A 25914-nucleotide genomic window follows, 5' to 3' on the forward strand; every position below is an offset into this window, starting at 1 on the left:
CGTTATTTAGGGTCAACTGCCACTTTTTGAACCATTGAGGAATCTATTCTATATCGTTTTGTAGTTTGTTTTGATCTTCTGATGACTATTAGTCAATAAACGACAGCGTCATCTGCAAACAATCGAAGACGGCTGTTCAGATTGTCTCCCAAATAGGTTATATAGATAAGGAACAGCAAAGGGACTATAACACTACCTTGGGGAACGCCAGAAATCACTTTTGTTTTACTCCAAGACTTTCCGTCAGTTACTACGAACTGTGACCTCTCTGACAGGAAATCACAAATCCAGTCACATAACTGAGACGGTATTCCATAAGCACGCAATTTCACTTTGAGCTGCTTGTGTGGTACCATGTGAAAAGCCTTCCGGAAATATGGACCGATCTGAAATCCCTTGTCAATAGCACTCAACACTTCATGTGTATAAAGAACTAGTTGTGTTTCATAGGAACGATGTTTTCCAAACCCATGTTGACTGTGTGTCAACAGACTGTTTTCTTCGAGGTAATTCATAATGGTTGAATACAATATATGTTCCAAAATGCTGCTGTATATCGGCGTTAGCGATATGGGCCTATAGTTTAGCGGATTACTCCTACTAGCTTTCTTGAATATTGGTGTGACCTGTGTAACTTTTCAGCCTTTCAGTACAGATCTTTCGTCTAGTGAACGGTTGTATATGATTGTTAAGTATGGAGCTAATGCATCAGCATACTCTGAATGGAGCCTAATTGGTATAGAGTATGGACCAGAAGACTTGCTTTTAATAAGTGATTTAAGTTGCTTCACTACTCCGAGGATATTTACTTTTTGGTTACTCATGTTGGCAGCTGTTCTCGATTCGAATTCTGAAATATTTACTTTGTCTTATTTTGTGAAGGTATTTCGGAAGGCTGTGTTTAGTAACTTTGGTTTGGCAGCACTGTCTTCGATAGTATCTATCATTTCGATTACTATGGTACACGCTACTTTCTACTGCCCTATCCAGCCTGTCTAAATATCGTAAAAATTGTTTTAGTCAGTCGTCAGGTCTTTGTACTAAATCTCACTGCAACATTTCTGGTAACCTCCTTTTTAATGCATCAATTAATGTCATTTCGTTAAATGGGCTGTCAAGGTTTGCTAATTTCTTAAGTTGAGTCTTACAGAGCTCTATCAGTCTACCGTCCCTATTCCTATAATTTGGATCATTCAGAAATTCACTTTTAATCCTCCCTTGTTCAGCTTCTGACCAAATTTTCTTTAACCAACTTTTTTCGAAACTTTGGCATGTTTCCTACTGACTTAAATTTAGATTTACCCAATACACAGCTTAATATGCAAGACATCTTTTCAGAAATTTAATCTTTTGGTCTTCACATGTGCGTGACACAAAACTATCTCTACGGTGGTGTAGAAAATCCACTGGGTGTAAATTGTCTAATGGAAAACTATTGGACCACGCAATAACATTATTTGAATATTGATTATTGTGAACGCAATTTTCCTGAACTACTGACATTTTTTATCTAAAACGTTTCCATTAGTTAGCATACTGCTTTCAACATTTAAAATTTTTTGACCTAAACTACTACAGTTCTGTTCCATTTTTTCCTCTACAAGCTGCTGTTGATCCCTGACATCATTAACATTCTTCTACTGCTGCGAAAATTGTGCAACTACTCATTTTCGAAAACAATACATTTATTTTCTAAGACATCGTCATTTTAATTCATACTTTTTAATCCATCTGACAAACCATTGTTTAGTTCCAAAACCTTAATACTAAGTTGGTCTATTTGGTATTGTACCCTGTCCATTTTATCATTGTTTTCAGTTCGTATTTCTGTTAACTTATCAGTGACTGCACTCAGTTTTGCCAGAATCAACTTCAGTTTTAACTGTTTTTTTGCTTTCTACACTTTCACTTGGCTCTAACATGTCTTGGCTGGATCCTACAGCTTTCACATCTACATCACTACCCTCGTCTCTATTCATTTTCCTAGCAATCACACGAGTCCACCAAAAACATTAACTTCACAAATAGTTTGCACTTACCTTTTCTGATGTGCTTCATCGTAGTTTTCAAGTCCTCTTTCAATTCATCCGGTCCGTTATTGTTGATATCATACGAAATTCTTGTCACTATTGATACGACTTTGTTGGGCTGCTCTCTAGTCTTCTTTCTTGAGATGACTGGAGTTTTATAACTGCAACTGACATGAATTATTGTTCTTTCTTCTTCTGCAACAGACAAAACTTCGTTATCAGTCAACAGATCACAATTGACTTGTAATCTTATCCTCCTACATGTCACCATTTAAAATTCTCATTTTGCACAAATTTTGAAAACTTCGGTAGGAGTAAGATTAAAAAAGAAGTAGTTTTTTACTTCTCTTGATTATCTCGTTGTTGTCGATGCTGGCTCAAAACCTTTTGCGTGTAGGAGTATATTCTTACTGCAGAAAATTTTGATTTAACGTTGTGGGTTCTTGAAGATGAAAAAATAACTGATGAAGAGTTGCTTGTGCTATGAATATTTTTTATATCGCGTAGTGGGCTTCAGCGTTTATCTGTGAAGAATGTTATTTACGACATGTTTATTCTTTGGTTTTGTTCTAGCGCTATGGCATCTCTTTTTATATACCTTGCCTTTGGTATTGTTCCTCTGTTCAACTACATGCAAAAATAAAGTTGCAGTCTCCAACTCATTACTCTCTGTCGAAAATTATTATTAATTAGCTTCAGTGGCTTTAGTGGTGACCCCAAACACTGAAGATAAAGAAAATTGCGATGTACAAACAAGAGAATTCGGCGAGTTCAGAAAATTCACAGAGGAATGAAGAGCTGCACCTCATGAAGCTTTAAGAACAGATACATTAGCAACTTAAAGCACTGAAGTTAGCATTCGAGACGATTATTACTCCAACGTCAAACATGCATGTGGCCGTACAAACCAACAGACCAACCGAAGACATGCAGCACGTAAAAATTCGAATACCGTATACTCTCTTTCAAATTCTGAAGGTGGCAGGGGTAAAATACAGGGAGCGTAAGGCTATTTACAATTTGTACAGAAACCAGATGGCAGTTATAAGAGTCGAGGGGCATGAAAGCGAAGCAATGGTTGGGAAGGGAGTGAGACAGGGTTGTAGTCTCTCCCCGATGTTATTCAATCTGTATATTGAGCGAGCAGTAAAGGAAACAAAAGAAAAATTCGGAGTAGGTATTAAAATTCATGGAGAAGAAATAAAAACTTTGAGGTTCGCCGATGACATTGTAATTCTGTCAGAGACAGCAAAGGACTTGGAAGAGCAGTTGAGCGGAATGGACAGTGTCTTGAAAGGAGGATATTAGATGAACATCAACAAAAGCAAAACGAGGATAATGGAATGTAGTCGAATTAAGTCGGGTGATGCTGAGTGAATTAGATTAGGAAATGAGACAGTTAAAGTAGTAAAGGAGTTTTGCTATTTAGGGAGTAAAATAACTGATAATGGTCGAAGTAGAGATGATATAAAATGTAGACTGGCAATGGCAAGGAAAGTGTTTCTGAAGAAGAGAAATTTGTTAACATCGAGTATAGATTTAAGTGTCAGGAAGTCGTTTCTGAAAGTATTTGTATGGAGTGTGGCCATGTATGGAATTGAAACGTGGATGATAGTTGGGACAAGAAGAGAATAGAAGCTTTCGAAATGTGGTGCTACAGAAGAATGCTGAAGATTAGATGGGTAGATCACATAACTAATGAGGAGGTATTGAATAGGATTGGGGAGAGAGGAGCTTGTGGAACAACTTGACAAAAAGAAGGGACCGGTTGGTAGGACATGTTTTGAGGCATCGAGGGATCACAAATTTAGCATTGGAGGGCAGCGTGGAGGGTAAAAATCGTAGAGGGAGACCAAGAGATGAATAGACTATGCAGATTCAGAAGGATGTAGGTTTCAGTAAGTATTGGGAGATGAAGAAGCTTGCATAGGATAGAGTAGCATGGAGAGCTGCATCAAACTAGTCTCAGAACTGAAGAGCACAACAACAACAACAGTTCCTGTCGGACAAACTGCAGCTACGGTTTGCAATGATTGAGCTGAAGATTGCCCTAAGCAAGATTCGTGATGGGCAGATGAAGTTTGCGATAATGGTGAATGCGCTGGGTGCTAGAGCAGCAACCAACCGCAGTAGAAGGTGTAATACTCCGGCATCCAGCAGAACGACCACACACGGCGTTGAAAGATGTATTACTGGGCAGAATGCGTAAAGCGTTGAATCAACGCTTAAAGAAGAAGCTGTAGGTGACAGGACACCGTCGGAACTTTGGAAGCATTTGCGTCGGAAGTGATAGCAGCAACAGGCATACGGACGTCAGCAAACCAATGCAATAACTAACATGACAGGTGACGTTATAGCAGCAACAGGTCTCACAATTGTTGCAGAATGAAAGCAGCAAGGCCGACGGCGAAATTCAACGAGGACGGGTATGCTGGTAGCCTGAACGCTTCGCGGACAGAGCAGCATCATGTTGGCAGCCACGAGCGATCCCGGCCGTAGGCGCAGCGGGCTAGCACAGCAGAGCGCCCGCAGCAACGAGGCGAGGTCGACGTAGACTACGGACGGGTGAGCAACGCCAGTAATTTTCTTACCATCTCCAAACGGCTTTATGTCGATCCGTTGCTACCTAACAGACTCGGGTTCCGACGTGAGTGTGCTCCCCTTTACTGACTATCAAGGAACGGATGGCACTCCATTGATGCAGTTAACCGCAGCAAATAAGTCGCTCATGGCAGACGTAAAATCGAAGTCACTTTAGGTTTCTCACAAAGCTGTCAGTGGACCTACATTCTGGCAGAGGCGGTATTGGGTGCAGTCTTTCTTTGTGACATGCACGTTACCATAGATCTTGCTAATGCACAGATTAAAAGAAATCAAGAGGCAGTAGATGGCGTCACGGAACGTGACACTTACCACGCTGGCAAACATAACAGTGATGCGGTGTCACAAGCCATAAATGATAACACCGTCGCAGAAAAATATGCAGTAAGTCACAAAACTGTACAACTCATTTACACCATGCCTGGGGAGCCAATACATCAACGTCCACACAGGTTAGCACCCGATCGGTTCGTGGCAGCAAAAGCAGAATTCGAGACGTTACTAGCATCTGGTGTCATACGTAGATCCGACAGCCCGTGGGCGTCACCCATGCATTTGGTAAAGAAAAAAGATGGGTTGTGGAGACCATGCAGCGATTACATCTACATCTATATCCATACCCCGCAAGCCACCTGAGGCGTGTGTGGCGGAGGTAAGTTAAATGCACGTACTATACCAATTCGTTACCCAGTGCCTAATATTCGCGATTTCACAAATCAATTAGCTGTGGCAACTATCTTTGGTATTATTGATTGTAAAAAACCTTATCACCAGATACCAGTCGCAGAAGAAGGCATATCAAAAACAGCAGTTACAACACCTTTCCATTTGAAAGTTCCTGGCAGATTAAAACTGTGTGCTGGACCGAGACTCGAACTCGGTACCTTTGCCTTTCGCGGGCAAGTACTCTAACGACTGAGCTACCCAAGCACGACTCCCGCCCCGACCTCACAGCTTTAATTCCACCAGTACATCGACTCCTATCGTCCAAACATTACAGAAGTTCTCCTGCGAACCTTGCAGAACTAGCGCTCCTGAAAGAAAGGATATTGCGGAGACATGGCTTAGCCACAGCCTGTGGGTTGTTTCTAGAATGAAATTTTCGCTCTACAGCAGAGTGTGCGCTGATATGAAACTTCCTGGCAGTTACGCAAGGTTAGCAGGAGAGCTTCTGTAAAGTTCGGAAGGTAGGAGACGAGGTACTGGCGGAATTAAAGCTGTGAGGACGGAGCGTGAGTCGTGCTTGGATAGCTCAGTCGGTAGAGCATTTGCCCGCGAAAGGCAAAGGTCCCGAGTTCGAGTCTCGGTCCGGCAAACAGTTTTAATCTGCCACAAAGTTTCATATCAGCAAACACTCCGCTGTAGAGTGAAAATTTCATTCTAGAAACAATCCACAGGCTGTGGCTAAGCCATGTCTCCGCAATATCCTTTCCTTCAGGAGGGCTAGTTCTGAAAGGTTCGCAGGAGAGCTTCTTTAAAGTTTGGAAGGTAGGAGACGAGGTACTGGCAGAAGTAAAGCGGTGAGGACGGGGCGTGGGTCGTGCTTGGGTAACTCAGTTGGTAGAGCACTTGCCCGCGAAAGGCAAAGGTCCCGAGTTCGAGTCTCGGTCCGGCACACAGTTTTAATCTGCCAGGACGTTTCATATCAGCAAACACTCCGCTGTAGAGCGAAAATTTCATTCCACACCTTTCCATTTATTCGAATATGTATGAATGCATTTCGGGTTAAAGAATGCAGCTCAAACATGGCAACGATTTATTGATGAAGTGTTGTTGCCGCTTGAAAGGATGCTTCACGTATTTTGATGACATATTACTTTCATTAACGACGGCAGAAGCGCACGAGAAGCAACTGACCCCAGTGTTCACTCGCATAAACCAGAAAGGAATGATATTTAACAAATCTAAACGCGTACTGCGAACACGGCAAGTGACGTCTCTAGGATACGAAGTTTCGGCGGAGGGCATACCACTGCGAGAGGACAAGGTAGTAGTAATCGACAACATGAACCACCCCGAAATTTACTTTTTTGCTTGCGTATCATGTCGTTTTTGGAAACCCAGAAATTACTCTGTAGGAGTCAACATGGATTCCGGAAACAGCGATCGTGTGAGACCCAACTCGCTTTATTTGTTCATGAGACCCAGAAAATATTAGATACAGGCTCCCAGGTAGATGCTATTTTCCTTGACTTCCGGAAGGCGTTCGATACAGTTCCACACTGTCGCCTGATAAACAAAGTAAGAGTCTACGGAATATCAGACCAGCTGTGTGGCTGGATTGAAGAGTTTTTAGCAAACAGAACACAGCGTGTTGTTATCAATAGAGAGACGTCTACAGACGTTAAACTAACCTCTGGCGTGCCACAGGGGAGTGTTATGGGACCATTGCTTTTCACAATATATATAAATGACCCAGTAGATAGTGTCGGAAGTTCCATGCGGATGATGCTGTAGTATACAGAGAAGTTGCAGCATTAGAAAATTGTAGCGAAATGCAGGAAGATCTGCAGCGGATAGGCAATTGGTGCAGGGAGTGGGAACTGATCCTTAACATAGACAAATGTAAAGTATTGCGAATACATAGAAAGAAGGATCCTTTATTGTATGATTATATGATAGCGGAACAAACACTGGTAGCAGTTACTTCTGTAAAATATGTGGGAGTCTGCGTATGGAACGAATTGAAGTGGATTGATAATATAAAATTAATTGTTGGTAAGACGGGTACCAGGTTGAGATTCATTGGGAGAGTCCTTAGAAAATGTAGTCCATCAACAAAGGAGGTGGCTTACAAAACACTCGTTCGACCTATACTTGAGTATTGCTCATCAGTGTGGGATCCGTACCAGATCAGGTTGACCAGATCAGGTTGATGGAGGAGATAGAGAAGATCCAAAGAAGAGCGGCGCGTTTCGTCACAGGGTTATTTGGTAACCGTGATAGCGTTACGGAGATGTTTAAGAAACTCAAGTGGCAGACTCTGCAAGAGAGGCGCTCTGCATCGCAGTGTAGCTTGCTCGCCAGGTTTCGAGGTGGTGCATTTCTGGATGAGGTGTCGAATATATTGCTTCCCCCTACTTATACCTCCCGAGGAGATCACGAATGTAAAATTAGAGAGATTAGAGCGCGCACAGAGGCTTTCCGGTAGTCGTTCTTCCCGCGAACCATACGCGACTGGAACAGGAAAGGGAGGTAATGAGAGTGGCACGTAAAGTGCCCTCCACCACACACCGTTGGGTGGCTTGCGGAGTATAAATGTAGTGTAGATGTAGATGTGTGTGGTTGAGGACGGGCGCTGCACACGAACACCTCTTCAGACGCCACATACTGGGCCATATAAAGTACTCACGGGAGATGAACATACGCTGCAGATAAATCGTTACGGGAAGTGACAAACAGTTTCCATTGAGAAAGTTAAACTGGCGCTCACGTGTGGCCACCAGCAGACGAAGAAAATCAAGACACCAGTGAAGAACCGCCACCTACACAATATGACGAAGAGTGTGAAAATGTCAATTCAGGAATAGTGTTAATTATTGTTGTCTGCACCGAATCTCTTGTTGCAAGATCTCGGTGGCAAGTGTAATGAGGAACAGGTGTTGCCCACAGAGAGCAACCAGCCAAGGAAGAAGCAGGAAACCAGACCGGAAGACCCACTGTTCTCAGAGAAGTGCTCTAGGGAGGGCTGAATTATAAAATGCAAGTATCTTTATGTGCCCAGGGATCCCTTCTACAAAGGGGGGGGGGGGGGGGACTGTGTAGGAACCGCCTGATGACACAACTAAATCGCACAGTGGACTTTGGCGTTTATTCTGTGAAGAATGTTATTTACGATGTGTTTATTCTTTGGTTTTGTTCTAGTGCTGTGCCATCTCTTTTTATATATCTTGGACTTGGCATTGTTCCTGCTTTCAACTATATGCAAAAACAAAGTTATATTCTCGAACTCATTACTCTCTGTCGAAAATAATTATTAATTAGCTTCACTGGCTTTAATCCCATTCTTCTAAAACACATCGACTTTATTATTTACACGTTCAAAAAATCCATAATTACATTCTTGCTGACAAACTTACAAAAAGTCTATTTCCATCTTTGGCATGCCCTCTACTACTTACATTCTACTACTTACATTCTGCATTTTCCAAAGAGGTTACAAATCAAAAGCGTTTACAAACTTTCTCGACAGGAGAAGAATCTTTACCAATTTATATTATTATTCCATAAATTAATCTACACTCCTGGAAATTGAAAAAAGAACACATTGACACCGGTGTGTCAGACCCACCATACTTGCTCCGGACACTGCGAGAGGGCTGTACAAGCAATGATCACACGCACGGCAGAGCGGACACAGCAGGAACCGCGGTGTTGGCCCTCCAATGGCGCTAGCTGCGCAGCATTTGTGCACCGCCGCCGTCAGTGTCAGCCAGTTTGCCGTGGCATACGGAGCTCCATCGCAGTCTTTAACACTGGTAGCATGCCGCGACAGCGTGGACGTGAACCGTATGTGCAGTTGACGGACTTTGAGCGAGGGCGTATAGTGGGAATGCGGGACGCCGGGTGGACGTACCGCCGAATTGCTCAACACGTGGGGCGTGAGGTCTCCACAGTACATCGATGTTGTCGCCAGTGGTCGGCGGAAGGTGCACGTGCCCGTCGACCTGGGACCGGACCGCAGCGACGCACGAATGCACGCCAAGACCGTAGGATCCTACGCAGTGCCGTAGGGGACACACCGCCACTTCCCAGAAAATTAGGGACACTGTTGCTCCTGGGGTATCGGCGAGGACCATTCGCAACCGTCTCCATGAAGCTGGGCTACGGTCCCGCACACCGTTAGGCCGTCTTCCGCTCACGCCCCAACATCGTGCAGCCCGCCTCCAGTGGCGTCGTGACAGGCGTGAATGGAGGGACGAATGGAGACGTGTCGTCTTCAGCGATGAGAGTCGCTTCTGCCTTGGTGCCAATGATGGTCGTATGCGTGTTTGGCGCCGTGCAGGTGAGCGCCACAATCAGGACTGCATACGACCGAGGCACACAGGGCCAACACCCGGCATCATGGTGTGGGGAGCGATCTCCTACACTCGCTGTACACCTCTGGTGATCGTCGAGGGGACACTGAATAGTTCACGGTACATCCAGACCGTCATCGAACCCATCGTTCTACCATTCCTAGACCGGCAAGGGAACTTGCTGTTCCAACAGGACAATGCACGTCCGCATGTATCCCGTGCCACCCAACGTGCTCTAGAAGGTGTAAGTCAACTACCCTGGCCAGCAAGATCTCCGGATCTGTCCCCCATTGAGCATGTTTGGGACTGGATGAAGCGTCGTCTCAGGCGGTCGGCACGTACAGCACGAACGCTGGTCCAACTGAGGCGCCAGGTGGGAATGGCATGGCAAGCCGTTCCACAGGACTACATCCAGCATCTCTACGATAGTCTCCATGGGAGAATAGCAGCCTGCATTGCTGCGAAAGGTGGATATACACTGTACTAGTGCCGACATGGTGCATGCTCTGTTGCCTGTGTCTATGTGCCTGTGGTTCTGTCAGTGTGATCATGTGATGTATCTGACCCCAGGAATGTGTCAATAAAGTTTCCCCTTCCTGGGACAATGAATTCACGGTGTTCTTATTTCAATTTCCAGGAGTGTAGAAACAAATTTAATACTTAGCATTTGATAGCGCAATTAATAACATGAATTTTATGTATGCCTTCAATTATTCTTAGGAGAAGAGTAATTTTAACTGATAGTACATATTTAATTTAACACATTAATTTCTTTTTTATACATTTTAGTCTGAAATATAATACATCATATACAAAATGATATGAGTTCTTTTAGTGAAACAGCTCAGATAATTTTAACCTATGCAAGAATCGACAGTGTACATGGTATCGATTATCTCTCTCTCAATCTCACTGTGTCTCTCTCTCTCTCTCTCTCTCTCTTCCTTTCCAACTCACATTGTGTCTACAGCATGGTGCCACATATCTTTATTAGATGAGGCCTGTGGGAAACTTCAATGTATGGTGCATTCAGATGTCGCGATGCCACTCAAATGGAGGCCGTGAGGGCTGCCCACAGAGCTCCATGGATAACTCGCTGAGTCACAATATGGGAAGAGACTGATCACAGTAACATGACTGGGACTGCCATGCGACAGCTTTACATAGACCTGGCCTGATATAGATATGTATGCTACACGCTGACTATGAATGTGGAAGTGGAAATAGATTAATAATTGCTTGAGTGATTGGAAAAATTAATTGGAAAGAATAGTTGAGAAAATTTTGAAGGTAATTTATGCATCTGTGCACAATCTTGGGCGAACTTCAACTGATACCAGACTTTGAATATCATTACATTCAAGGTCAATAAACATAATTTGCATTATGTACTGCTGCTTCCAGTTGTGTGCAGAACCAAATAATCACTGCAACAATTGAAATTGTCTATCTGGCTATAAGTTCCTAAACACACAAAGCACAATATTTTTAATTGAAGTAAACCAAGTGCAATATTATTGTTGTCTGCACCGAACCTCTTGATGCAGGATCTCAGTGGCAAGTGCAATGAGGAACAGATAGGAGGTGAACTTATAACTGTACAAATAAATATCCCTGTTCTAATAACTTTTTATAATACTTTTACTGAACAGTTAAAATACACATTTTTAGCAATGGTGATACAACGAACCTAAGCATACGTCTATACGCTATGTAAGGAATCCGTGATCCCACGAACATAGATGCTAGTATCTGACGCCCAGGTCGATAGTAGACAGGAATCGATTGTCGAGCGCTGCAGAAGGCAGAGACGAGTGTCGAGTGTGAGCAGTACTGGGGACTGTCGGGTGACAAGTAGTGCACGAGAGACAGGAGAGAATGGTGGTCGAGTAAATTCACCAGAGTACAACGAGTGAGCACGTCCCCGTATTCGTCGTGGGGTAGATCCTCAGTAATTCCGAATCGCGAGTGATATGAAACAGAAAGTGACTAGTGCCGAATTACGTGTTTCGCATCAACCGCGTCGGCCAGCAACAACGATGGATTTCAGTGAGGATTGTTGGGAATGTTAACCATCGGCATTGCCTGTGACGAAGTACTGAAAATCAACAACCAATGAAAAGATATAACTGTGATTAGAGGTGTAAGGCGAAGGTAGCAACTGCCTCAGTATTTGTGTGTTATTATAGAAAATACAATACAGTTTGTACATCGCAACATGTGTGGTCCTTAATAATAGACAAACTTTCAATCATTCCACTATTCAGTCTCAGAATAGCCGCACTCGGTTGAAATATCCCCGAAACCACAGCAGGAAAATCGATAGCCTTTCATCCATTAAGCACATGGTCATATAATCATAATAATAAACTGTTTGGCGGCTTCGATAAATTCCACAAAATCCAGTAAGAATTTGATGGGGGGTGTTTCAGCTACCACATCTGAAAACAAAAAAGGGTGAAGATACATGAGTAAATAAATTGAAGAGTGTATTTCTTAGTTTGTTTCATACAGAAAATTTACAATGAATCAAAACATTATCCATGCTACAAAACAACTTGTTAATTTTCTTTTGGCCGTGTCTTTGGTTCCTAGCTCATTCAGTTTACATAGCTAGCATATTAGAAAAGAAAAGAAACAAAAATAATATAATTTAATACAACTGCCCCCCCCCCCCCCCACTGTGCCCTGATGTCATACAGAAGTGCACAGTGGCTGAGCTTATATTCCTTTTTGAGGTTCAATAATCCTGGCTGGTATGGGCATAGCCTTTATTTTCGGCCATTGGAGTTATCCTGAATGGTCATCAATTTATATGAGCATGTCAGCTTCTTTTAAGAGACACATATATAAGTCTCCAGAATGAGATTTTCACTCTGCAGCAGAGTGTGCGCTGATATGAAACTTCCTGGCAGATTAAAACTGTGTGCCCGACCGAGACTCTAACTCGGGACCTTTGCCTTTCGCGGGCAAGTGCTCTACCAACTGAGCTACCGAAGCACGAATCACGTCCGGTACTCACAGCTTTACTTCTGCCAGTATCCGTCTCCTACCTTCCAAACTTTACAGAAGCTCTTCTGCGAACCTTGCAGAACTAGCACTCCTGAAAGAAAGGATACTGTGGAGACATGGCTTAGCCACAGCCTGGGGGATGTTTCCAGAATGAGATTTTCACTCTGCAGCGGAGTGTGCGCTGATATGAAACTTCCTGGCAGATTAAAACTGTTTGCCCGACCGAGACTCTAACTCGGGACCTTTGCCTTTCGCGGGCAAGTGCTCTACCAACTGAGCTACCGAAGCACGACTCACGTCCGGTACTCACAACTTTACTTCTGCCAGTATCCGTCTCCTACCTTCCAAACTTCACAGAAGCTCTTCTGCAAACCTTGCAGAACTAGCACTCCTGAAAGAAAGGATACTGTGGAGACATGGCTTAGCCACAGCCTGGGGGATGTTTCCAGAATGAGATTTTCACTCTGCAGCGGAGTGTGCGCTGATATGAAACTTCCTGGCAGATTAAAACTGTTTGCCCGACCGAGACTCGAACTCGGGACCTTTGCCTTTCGCGGGCAAGTGCTCTACCAACTGAGCTACCGAAGCACGACTCACGTCCGGTACTCACAGCTTTACTTCTGCCAGTATCCGTCTCCTACCTTCCAGACTTTTCAGAAGCTCTTCTGCGAACCTTGCAGAACTAGCACTCCTGAAAGAAAGGATACTGCGGAGACATTGCCTAGCCACAGCCTGGGCTCCCACTCGTCTACTTGTTTGCAATCGAACATAAGCTCATTTGGTATAGATCCAGTTGATGTATGGGGAAGGTTGTTAACAATTTGTAAGAAGGGACTGACATAATCGGTCCACTCGGACATTCATGAGGTACATAGGTTCTGAAAAACCTGCTAAATTCCTTAAACATCCTTTCTATGGAGGATGCTTCATGATGAAATTGGGTACTAAAACAAACCTCTTTGATTTGTCTTATAATTGAACTGTGTGTAATGTTCTGTACAACATACAATTTTACATATTTGGTGAAAACATCATACACACCTACTGGATACTTTATGCCATCCTTAGCTCTGGGATTGGGTACAGTCACAGCCAAAGGTACCTTTTCCAGAGGTTTCTTTAGCCACAATGGGATATAGGACAATCTGTTTGAAGATGTTACAATGTTTTTTTTCTGGCAGACAATACACTTTCTTACCACCTCTAGTACTCTTCATCTAAAGTTGGGGAAATAACAATATTTACTTATTTTGTGAGTGCACTTCACAGTGTCATAATGGCCCCAAGTATTGTGTACAAGATAAAATCATCCACATATTTGTCTGGCAAACATACATGCCATTGTTCTTGTTCAGGATGGTTCCTATGGAACAGAACATCTCTGTGAACAGTGAAAAACGTTTTTAACTTTTCATCGCCATTTTTCACAAGTTTCGCTCTTACGTTACTCCAGTATGTGTCTTCCTGCTGTAATTGCTACATGTTTTTACACATGTGGACATAGGTTGGAGTGCTTTGTCTTCCATGAACATAGCTCTTATTTCACCTTCCTGCTCTAAAATATTGTTAAATTGCCCTAAGCCTTGTTGTAATGGAGAAAGAGCATCATCTATTATGTTCTGATTTCCTTTTATGTACATTAGTTCAAAATCGGATTCTTGAATATACATATACCACCTGGCTATACGTTGGTGTACCAGTTTACAAGTTAACAAAAAAACACACTTTTGTGTGTTTACCACAAAGGAAATTCAAACTTTTTAATGTACCAAATTAAAGCCAACCCCTCCAGCTCCACAACTGAATATGAACGTTCAGCTTCGAATAAGGTGTGGCTGACGAATCTAATTACTTTATCGATGAGTTTTTCCTCTTCTTATACCATTTGACAAAGGCATGCACCCAAACCTTGAGAAGATACATCGTCGCATAAGCAAAAATCCTTCTTCATGTCTGATACAAAATATTAGCATTTAATAAAGGTTGTTTGATGTTCTGAAAAATGGTTTGACATTGCTTGTCCCATAACCAAAGCCTGTTTTTCTGAAGAAGATTGAGTAAAGCATCACTGATCATAAGTTTTTTAGGGACAAATTTCCTGAAAAATGAGACTAAGTCTAACTATGTCTTTAATTCCCCTTTGTTTTGAGGAACAGGACAGTTCCTAATGTTATCAATTTTTTTAGGATCTGGCAGGATGCCTTCTGAAGAGATTATGTGTTCTAAAAATTTTAGTTTTCCTTGTCCAAAATTAGATTTCTTGAGATTTGCTGTCACTCCACGTTCATAAAAGGGGTTCAGTATTGTTCAATTAATCTTAAGTGTTCTGCCCAAGTGGGTGTGGTGACTAAAAGGTCATCAACGTATACTGTTACCTTACTCAAAAGTATGGGTCCTAGTACTTTGTTCAGAGCAGAGATAAATACACCTGCACTTCTGTTCAGTCGAAACGGCAATACTTGAAATTCGAAGCACCATTAGTCATAGCACCAGTGTCAAGCATAATTGATAAATCAAGGTCAAATATTTTGGCCTGTACCTTACCCTTTGTCAAGTTTTCCTGTGTATCCCATTTACTTTGATACAGATCATCTTTCACATCACCACCTTGGTCATATCTGATGAAGCAAGTGTCGATCAAGCTTGTGCGCCACTCTTCTCCCAGGTCACAGAATTGGGGCCTACTGTGACTGGTTCAAGTTTCCTGGTATCACGGTGGCATCAGTCGCTGGGTTAGCCATAACTTCTATTACATAGACTGTAGGTGTTTGGTTACTCCAGTTAGTATCCCGTGAGCCCCTTGACTCAAATTCTCTTTGCTTTTGCATGTTATTCGGCAGATGTGCATTACTTTGCTGGCCCAATACCACTGTCTGCGGATTGTTCGACTGTCTGTTATTGTTTTGTGTCTGCCAAGCGATCGGCCGATTATTGCTGGTAGCTTGTGTCTGTAAATATTGTACAGTCTGGCTATATGCTACTTGCCAATTGTTTTTGTTAAATCTTTGTCCATTTCTTTTACATCCACCCTTGAATTTACAGCTTTTGCCATTGCCGTTGTGATTACCATAACTGTTACCATAGATATGTGTGGGTAAGGTTGCCATTCATGTTGTACTGCGAATCCGTTGTTCACTTGTTGGTCTGTAAATCCCTGTGGAACTGTCTGTGTGTTATTAGGCTTGGGTTGCACTGGTCTCTCTTGGTATATCAAATCTTTTGGCTCCAGTACAGACAGAAAGTATTTGGTGTCGTATTCTGGAATGGTATTATGTTTTCCGTAATATGGGAAGATAGATGGCTCTTTAAATTTACTGCATGTCTAATTCAGATACAGGGTTCGTCCAGTACCTGGTTTTATTCAAATATTTTTCAAAATAGCCCCTTAAGCTTCCATGTTTGCTATTGAATAGATCTGAGTTGAATACTCCACGTCTGAGCCTCTCTTGTATGGCCTCAGACCAATATTTATCCAGAAAGGCTCTTTCTGTTCATAGTAGTGGCAACGTCTGTAGCCCATAGCAGAACGTCACCCTGTGTATCCAACAACAGATCTAATTTTCTGGGCTTCAGTCCAGGCGCAAGGTAAAATATTTTGAAATCCTCTGATAAAGACCACAGGATGTGCAGTTTTCCCTTCAGAGATAAATACTGAAACTGAGGATGCCTAAGCAATCATTCATCTGCAAGTAATGTTGAAAAACATGCCGAAATGTCATGACAGCCATGTTTATGTTCGCTTGTGGGGTAGCACATGTCAACTGCACCTGCTCAACAGTACAGCTGCCAGCAAGTGTTGTTGCATTCTGCGACCTTCGCTATTTTCCTTCGAAGGGCTAGTCACGTATTGTGGATAAGCAGAGAAAGTATCCAACTTCTCTAAAAGCATGGGTTTGTTTTCTGCCAATGTTGTTTTGGAATGCCAGCAGTTTTAGCAATACTGCCTCATAACCTTTCCTCTGCTTCCTTTAAACCTGAATCTATTTTAGCCAGAAGTTGACTTTCTTTCTCTTTTCGTGCTTCTTTTACTGTATCTACATAAATTTTGCACTTTGACACCATTTTTTCAACAATGGTGCTGCCCTTATCCGGCATCCTGGCTTCAGCCTTCTCAGTTATTTCCTTTACAGCTGTACATATCTTATCTCTCCTTTTTTTGGCGAATTTTGACTCTAAACTTAGCTAGTCCACTCATAGACTTAACTTTTGTACTTCTATGGGTAAGTACTGATTGCGTCCGTCACATTTTTTACCAACGGATCCACTTGGGGTTGCGTCGCCTGAATTTGAGAATATGTTTCACTAAGGTTTTGTAACTCACATGCAAGTTGTTCCTGTTTATCATATATGGATGATACTCTTTCATTAACATATTTATATTGCGGGACATGTCGGTAATTATTTCTTCTTTTAGTTCTTTACCTAGGTTTGTCAACTTCCCAGATAGTTCATCAGATAATTCAGTACATATAATTTTGCTCACCTTACTGGACTGTTGACTAACACTAATATTGAACTTGGTAAATGCCTGATTTTGCTGCGTAAACTGTTGTCCTATATTTGCCAGCTGTTTTATGAATTGCTGCATTGTTGTGTTACACTTTCCTAAAATCCCTGTTGTTTTGTAAACTGTTGTGCAATTTGTTGCATGAGTTGTGTCAAATTATGTGTCTCATTAGTATTTATGTTGTTTTTTTAATTGTTCTCTGTTCTTGGGTTTGCAGTGCTGTGAGCAAGTAATCAAAGGAATTTTCGCTATCGTGCCCTTAAGTTTGACTATTTGAATAAATGTTTCGCTGTGAGAACAGAGAAATTGTCTCATCGAGCGTCATAAGTGATATCACGACTAGTTATAATTCCAGTGTCATCATTTATTGATAATGGGATGCTAACCTGATTGTTCTCGTAACCATCGGCCAGTTTACAACTTGGCGCATTACCTTCAACTGTTGCCAAACTAAGATTTCCAACATCTTGGCATATTGCATTTTGTAATGAATTTTCAACAATGGCCACTTACTTTGACTCCACTGTGAATAGTTTTTAACAAAATTATGACTAAATTTTTTGAAAAATGAAATTTTGCCTGTATCCTTTCATTTCAATTAAAGCAGAGTTAGCTGCGTTTTCACTAATGAACCTGGTTATTATCTGACACACTCCTATATAATTTAAATGACTTTGTACAAATTTTCGTCTTTTCTGTAGAAATGCACTTTCCATAAAGGATATCAGTTGGAAGGAAAAGAGATTTTCTACTTTCAGTGAAAGAGTGCCAAGTGCTGCCATATAAGCACACAGTGCAGGAGCTTCCTACCTTTACTGCTGAAATCAGCATTCCTGGTTTGTCTCTTTTGTAAGCTGAATTTAATTTTAATTTGCTCCTTCAATGGTTTTATCATTTCCAATCTTGTGGACATCTAACAAATACAATGAAAGTTTCACTAGTACTTTATAACAATAATATGAATCATTTATCTCAAAAGTTTTTATCTCAACTATTGAAAGGTGTGACCATATTTTGCTTGGCGCTGTCCTGTCACAGTCGCCATTGAATAGGAATGTGGATATTGAAATGGATTAATAATTGCTTGAATAATTGGAAAAATTGATTGGATAGAAATGCTGAGAAAATTTTGAAGGTACTGTATGAATCTGTACACAGTCTTGGATGAATTTCAAATGATACCATTATCAACAGAGATCGAATATTATTACATTCAAGGTCAATAAACATAATGTGCATTACGTACTACTGCTTCCAGTAGGGTTCAGAACCAAATAACCACTGCAACAATTCAAATTGTCTATCTGGCTATAATTTCTTAAACATACAAAGCACTATATTTTTTATTTTAAGCAAATCAATTTCAATATATGGCTATCATGTCTGAGTTATTAACTTCACCTTAATTCCATTGTGTTTAGTCTTGAGTGTGACAATGTCAATGCAGGAATACTTCTCCAGATATGGCGTTAATTATTGTTGTCCGCACTGAACTTCTTGATGCAGGATCTCCGTGGTGAGTGGAATGATGAACAGATAGGAGTTGAACTTACAACTGTGCAAATAAATATTTCTTTTCTAATAACTTTTATAATACTTTTAATGAATGGTTAAAATACACGTTTTTAGGAACAGATCCAAGCATACATACATATTCTGCCACTTCCCAAAACAAAAGGGTGAAGATACATGAATTAATAAATTGAAGAGCATTTTTCGTACTTTGTTTCATACATATATTTAACGGTGTATCGAAACATTACCCTTGCCACAAAACAACTCATTAATTTACTTTTGGCGGTGTCTTTCGTTTATGGCTCATTCAGTTTACATATAGCTTATATATAAGAAAAGAAATGAAAGAAAAATAATATGACTCAAGAGAACGCGTACAGTGACACATCAGTTCAACATTGTAGGCAGACTGCATAGCAAACACGTCACTGTGGGGGGACTCCCAGAGGAAGTGTTGCAGCCATTGAGGTGAGGCGTGCGAGACGCATAGCTGTTGTGGCTGTGGCCTGTACAGCTGATATAGTGGGGAACATGGCCTATGCAGGTGGTATGATGGGTGATACGAACAGCCAGTGTGGTGGGTGGCCTGTACAGCCAGTGCCTAAGTGGGCAGACCATGGAGCCCATAGGCCTGTGCAGCAGGCGGCTCTCACAGCCACCTGAGTGCCGCGCTGGCAGCACAGCCTGGCCAGTACACCACGCAGAATACACGGTCCACCAGTTGGGCAGTCTTCTCAGCATCTACAACCTCTGCGAGTGGGCGTGCAATCTGTGAGGTCTCTCAGCCATCTCAGTGCAGTGGGCGGTGTGTCCTGAAATGTGGTGTCGTGGTTCGACCGCCACCACCACCACTTTCCAGCAGTATACTCGTATAGGAAGTACAGCGCAGCGTGGTGGGCATCCACTCACCAGTGCGGTGTGGCGATTTGTCTGCACAGTCAGCACTATACAGCAGTAGGCCCGCACAGCCATTGCAGCGCAGTGGGAGGCCCGTACAGCCACACAGCTAGCACAGGGTGGCGGGTCACTCTTGCAGCTTGCGTGGTGAGTGGCTCGTATATCAAGTGTGGTGCAGTGGTCAGACCGTGCTATCACGGTGACTGTGGTGCTTCGGGTGGCCTGTGCAGCCTGCATGGCATGGCATGACACGGCATTCGGCCACTTGCAGAGTGCCTGCTCGGCCAGTGTGGCACGACATTCAGCGCACACGGTGTGGCTGGCTGCCAGGAGAGTCAGCGTGTCACGGTTTGCACCCTGTGCAGCCAGTGTGGCATTGCGGGCATCCTGTGCAACTAGCGCGATGTAACCGGCAGCCTGTGTAGCCGGCAGATGTGGCAGTCCATCACCTAGTGTGTGTGGCATGATGATATGTATCTGTAACAGGTGAGGCCTGTCTGAAACTTTTGTGTGTGCAACAGGCTGTTGCTACCTGCTGTTGTATTTCTGTTCGTGGAAAAACTACCTGTATCTAGTTCTTCTAGCGACACCAGTGTAGCATAGCAGGCGATCTGTGCAGCTAGCTCATCATGGTGGCTCATGTCCATAAGAAGTGAGTCTGCCTGAAAGTTTTATATCTGCTACATTCTGTGGTTCAGGTCCCGTGTGCTGTTGCGTTGTGGCTGTTGACCCACACTGTCTATAGGACGTCTTGATACCTTTGTTTTGGCTTGAGCAATCAATGATGAGAACTGATGCTAATATACTTCTGTTGGCTCAGCCTACATCCAGATTTGTTGCTCTCACCGTAAGACGAGCGACGCTTTGAATACAGTATACTGACATTGTCATTGCTCCAGTCAAGTTGTACTTTATGGTATGGATAACATACCGAGTTCAGGAATTCTTTTGTTGTAGTTACGTTGCAGTTCTCAAACATCGTGGGATCCTGAACCACATTCTCTCTCTTGTTTATCTGCAACCAAAAATAATGCTTTGTTTGAACAGACGTTATAGTTGACCAGCTACATGTTGAAGTCGTCAGTAAAACTACATTCTCAGTAGAGTTTCAATAATCGAAAAATGAATGGCAGCTGAACCACTACATTTAGCAGATGTAGCAATTCAAGCAGTCCAATTCTGATACACATATCTGTAGGTTGCTTAACCAGCACACTGTGGCAGGTGGCTTGCACAGGGCTGTGTGACATGGCAGGTGGCCCCTGTAGCCACTGCAGTTCAGTAAGTGGTCTGCACAGCCAAGACCGATGTCGACTCACTTATATATGAAATCATCTGTGCAGTCCAGAAGGGGTTACCCGAGTGCACTTCTCCAGTAGCAAATTCAGTACGGCATACGTTTTTCTATCTCCCCCCCATGAACCATGGACCTTGCCGTTGGTGGGGAGGCTTGTGTGCCTCAGCGATACAGATAGCCGTACCATAGGTACAGCCACAATGGAGGGGTATCTGTTGAGAGGCCAGACAAACGTGTGGTTCCTGAAGAGGGACAGCAGCCTTTTCAGTAGTTGCAGGACCAACAGTCTGGATGATTGACTGATCTGGCCTGGTAACAATAACCAAAACGGCCTTGCTGTGCTGGTACTGTGTACGGCTGAAAGCAAGGGGAAACTATAGCCGTAATTTTTCCCGGAGGCATGCAGCTTTACTGTAAGTTGTACACATGGAAGAACCCTGGAGATACTAAAAGGTATCAGATAGATTATATAATGGTAAGACAGAGATTTAGGAAACAGGTTTTAAACTGTTGGACATTTCCAGGGGCAGATGTGGACTCTGACCACAATCTATTGGTTATGACCTGTAGATTAAAACTGAAGAAACTGCAAAAAGGTGGGAATATAAGGATATGGGACCTAGATAAACTGAAAGAACCAGAGGTTGTACAGAGATTCAGGAAGAGCATAAGGGGACAGTTGACAGGAATGAGGGAAGGAAATACAGTAGAAGAAGAATGGGTAGCTTTGAGGGATGAAGTAGTGAAGGCAGCAGAAGATCAAGTAGGTAAAAAGACGAGGGCTAGTAGAAATCCTTGGGTAACAAAAGAAATATTGAATTTAATTGATGAAAGGAGAAAATATAAAAATGCAGTAAATGAAGCAGGCAAAAAGGAATACAAACGTCTCAAAAATGAGATCGACAGGAAGTGCAAAATGGCTAAGCAGGGATGGATAGAGGACAAATGTAAGGATGTAGAGGCTTATCTCACTAGGGGTAAGATAGATACTTCCTACAGCAAAATTAAAGAACCTTTGGAGATAAGAGAACCACTTGTATGAACATCAAGAGCTCAGATGGAAACCCAGTCCAAAGCAAAGAAGCGAAAGCAGAAAGGTGGAAGGAGTATATAGAGGGTCTATACAAGGGCGATGTAGTTGAGGACAAAATTATGGAAATGGAAGAGGATGTAGATGAAGATGAAATGGGAGATACGATACTGCGTGAAGAGTTTGACGGAGCACTGAAAGACCTGAGTCGAAACAAGGCCCCGGGAGTAGACAACATTCCATTGGAACTACTGACGGCCTTGGGAGAGCCAGTTCTGACAAACTGTACCATCTGGTGAGCAAGATGTATGAGACAGGCGAAATACCCTCAGACTTCATGAAGAATATAATAATTCCAATCCCAAAGAAAGCAGGTGTTGACAGATGTGAAAATTACCGAGCAATAAGTTTAATAAGCCACAGCTGCAAAATACTAACACGAATTCCTTACAGACGAATGGAAAAACTAGTAGAAGCCGACCTCAGGGAAGATCAGTTTTGATTCCATAGAAATACTGGAACACGTGAGGCAATATTGAGCTTACGACTTATCTTAGAACAAAGATTAAGGAAAGGCAAACCTACGTTTCTAACATTTGTACACTTAGAGAAAGATTTTGACAATGTTGACTGGAATACTCTCTTTCAAATTCTAAAGGTGGCAGGGGTAAAATATAGGGAGCGAGAGGCTATGTAGAATTTGTACATAAACCAGATGGCAGTTATAAGAGTTGAGGGGCATGAAAGAAAAGCAGTGGTTGGGAAGGGAGTGAGACAGGGTTGTAGCCTCTCCCCGATGTTATTAAATCTGTATATTGAGCAAGCAGTGAAGGAAACAAAAGAAAAATTCGGAGTAGGTATTAAAATCCATGGAGAAGAAATGAAAATGTTGAGGTTCGCCGATGACATCGTAATTCTGTCAGAGACAGCAAAGGACTTGGAAGAGCAGTTGAATTGAATAGACAGTGTCTTGAAAGGAGAATATAAGATGAACATTAACAAAAGCAAAACGAGGATAGTGGAATGTAGTCGAATTAAGTCGGGTGATGCTGAGGGAATTAGATTAGGAAATGAGACACTTAAAGTAATAAATGAGTTTTGCTATTTGGGGAGCAAAATAACTGATGATGGTCGAAGTAGAGATGATATAAAATGTAGACGTGCAATGGCAAGGAAAGTGTTTCTGAAGAAGAGAAAGTTGTTAACATTGAGTATAGATTTAAGTGTCAGGAAGTCATTTCTGAAAGTATTTGTATGGAGTGTTGCCATGTATGGAAGTGAAACGTGGACGATAAATAGTTTGGACAAGAAGAGAATAGATGCTTTCGAAATGTGGTGCTACAGAAGAATGCTGAACGTTAGATGGGTAGATCACATAACTAATGAGAAAGTACTGAATAGGATTGGGGAGAACAGAAGTTTGTGGCACAACTTGACTAGAAGAAGGGATCGGTTGGTAGGACATGTTCTGAGGCATCAAGGGATCACCAATTTAGTATTGGAGGACAGCGTGGAGGGTAAAAATCGTAGAGGGAGACTAAGAGATCAATACACTAAGCAGATTCAGATTCAGAAGGATGTAGGTTGCAGTAGGTACTGGGAGATGAAGAAGCTTGCACAGGATAGGGTAGCATGGAGAGCTGCATCAGACCAGTCTCAGGACTGAAGACCACAACAACAACAACAACGTTTTTCTAAGTTTTTGTTACTGTTCCACCACTCAGTGTGTTCATGCAGATGTACAGTCGTGGCCCATGGGATCTGATTCTGCCACTGCTGTCGACTCCCTCTTCCATAAAATGAGCTCAGCAATCTAGATATGATGGACCGAGTGCACCTCTTTGGCAGCAAATTCAGCATAGTGTACGTTTTTCTTACTTTTCGTTACTGTTCCACCACTCAGTGAACCAAAGCTGGTGCACAACCGTGGTCGTTGGCGGGATCCAATCCTGAGTTTGATCTACATAAAGGTCTCGGTTTTGCACTGAACAATACCTTGCTGAAAATGCTGCTGGACTTTTCTTTGACATGGCAAGTGGTTGTGGCCTCCTCAGGCATTTATCTGCTTTCCCAGAGACTCATCTCAGCACTCCAGACAGGATGGCGCAGCTGCTGCGTGCGTCACATTGGGGCATTTCCATTATGAAGGCTGTAACATAGCGACACGCCTACTGGCTGGTGATCGATCACAACATCTTGTGTGGGCTTGCGTGTTCTGTGCAGAGATCAACACCGTGGTTGGATTTGCTTGCACTTATGAACCTGTAATTCTTCGTCCGAGGCTTCTGCCTCTTCATCAGAATATCAGCTTCTCAGGTGTTTTGCAGGGCACTACGTCCTGCTGCACCATACGTTAAATGCATGCCTGCCAACTCTCTTCACAAGTAAAGTTCCATCTTGGACTATGTGTCATACACTGTACACAGTAACACACCTCACTGTCGACTCATCACAAGCTGTCTGATGCAACGGACAACTGATGTCAGGGGCAGTGGTTGTGCATGGGGCACAGGTTAATGGGTCAATGCGATGGATGTGGTCATCACACGATACATGCTATAAACTAAGTTGTGTACAGTATAACTGTTTGGTGTGCTGTTTACCAACCTCTGCCTGTTAAAGTGTACAACAGACAGCTGGGATCTTTGCAAGAGTGTGACAGGACTGAATGCGCCATTGCAATATGTGCATTGAGACTTGTGGTTGTCAGTTTAAACAATTACTGTGAATTACATTGTTGTTATGTGATGTGTGCTGTGTATGTCTATAACACAATAAATATGCATTTGTAACCATTAATTAGCTTTTTATCTCAATATAATCGTTTGTTGACCCACTATCATCTTTTTCACTTCGATCCAAAAGGTTTGAGATGCCCTGCATATCCTGTAATTATTTGTATTGCCTGACTGCATTGTACGCCTATCTAAATAGTGTGAGGACTACTGATCCAGGCTGAACAGGAGTAATAAGCAAGGCTATGGCAGTGCATCTTAAAACATAATCATTAGTTTCCCACAAAGTAACTGAAAGATTTCACAGAATGTTGTTTCTATTTGACAACTCTCTTTACATTGCTTGTTAAGGATTCCACACAGATGAACAGTAATCGGGAATCGATCATCTGGGTGTTTTGTTAACCAATTCTTTCATTGATGACTCACATTCACTTAGCATTCTACTAATGAATGTCATTCTTGCATCTGCTTTTCCAACAGTCTTCTTATGTCACCATTCCAATTCAGATCGTCCTGAGTGGTTACTGCTAGGTACTTTACTGTTGTTGTTGTTTACTGAGATTGATTACCAGTTGTATACTCTAATGTTAATGAATGTACCTGCTAGATTTTGCATTGTATGTCAGACTTGCAGTTGAGAATGAACAGATAGTCCTTGTATTATGTTTCAATGCTGTGCAAGTGTCCAGCCATTTTCCTACCATTACCAGATGTACTAACTTCTCTGTATACAATTCCATCATCGGCAAGCTGCCTCACACCACTCAGGGTAACCCAGACGGTATTTTTACATCCGAAGTTTTTGTCGCGTTAAGAACGACATGTTGAGCTGTATCTTCCACTTGCTAGGATTTCTTGAGTCCAGATGATCCGATGTTCTGGTATGTTGTATTTCGTTTAGTAGACGAGAGTACGGGGATCTACTGAAGGCCTTGTCGAAGTCAAGGAACAATGCGTGACCCTGGGCGCCACTGTCTATTTTTTGTTTATTTTATTTATTTATTCATCCAGGAAAAACAGAGGTTTGTCACTCTGGATGCAGATGGGTCAATCGAGACTGAAGGACTGACGTTCATCTTCAGACAATGGCATCATGTGCATGCAGTATGGGACGGGATGGGTCAGCAAACCACTCTTTAAGTCATTCTCGGATCAGCAGGTCTTGAAACCACTACTTCTCACTCAGTCAGCTTCTCAACTGTCATTACATGTTGTGTGCACCCCTGAACCAAGACAAATTCACACAAGTGTAGTAAGGGAGTGGATTGG

At 42.5% G+C, this 25914-nt stretch overlaps 2 non-coding genes across 2 annotated transcripts; one reads left to right on the forward strand and one right to left on the reverse strand.

The window, feature by feature from the left end:
- Positions 1 to 5871: 5871 nt before the first annotated feature.
- Trnas-cga (transfer RNA serine (anticodon CGA)) lies at positions 5872 to 5946 on the forward strand. The gene has a single exon. It is a non-coding gene; the product is annotated as a tRNA-Ser (tRNA).
- A 7229-nt stretch (positions 5947 to 13175) lies between these two features.
- Positions 13176 to 13250, reverse strand: Trnas-cga (transfer RNA serine (anticodon CGA)). Its single transcript has one exon. It is a non-coding gene; the product is annotated as a tRNA-Ser (tRNA).
- Between the last annotated feature and the right edge of the window lie 12664 nt (positions 13251 to 25914).

Source organism: Schistocerca gregaria, chromosome 11 (assembly GCF_023897955.1).
Source record: "Schistocerca gregaria isolate iqSchGreg1 chromosome 11, iqSchGreg1.2, whole genome shotgun sequence".
Taxonomy (NCBI): Eukaryota; Metazoa; Arthropoda; class Insecta; order Orthoptera; family Acrididae; genus Schistocerca; species Schistocerca gregaria.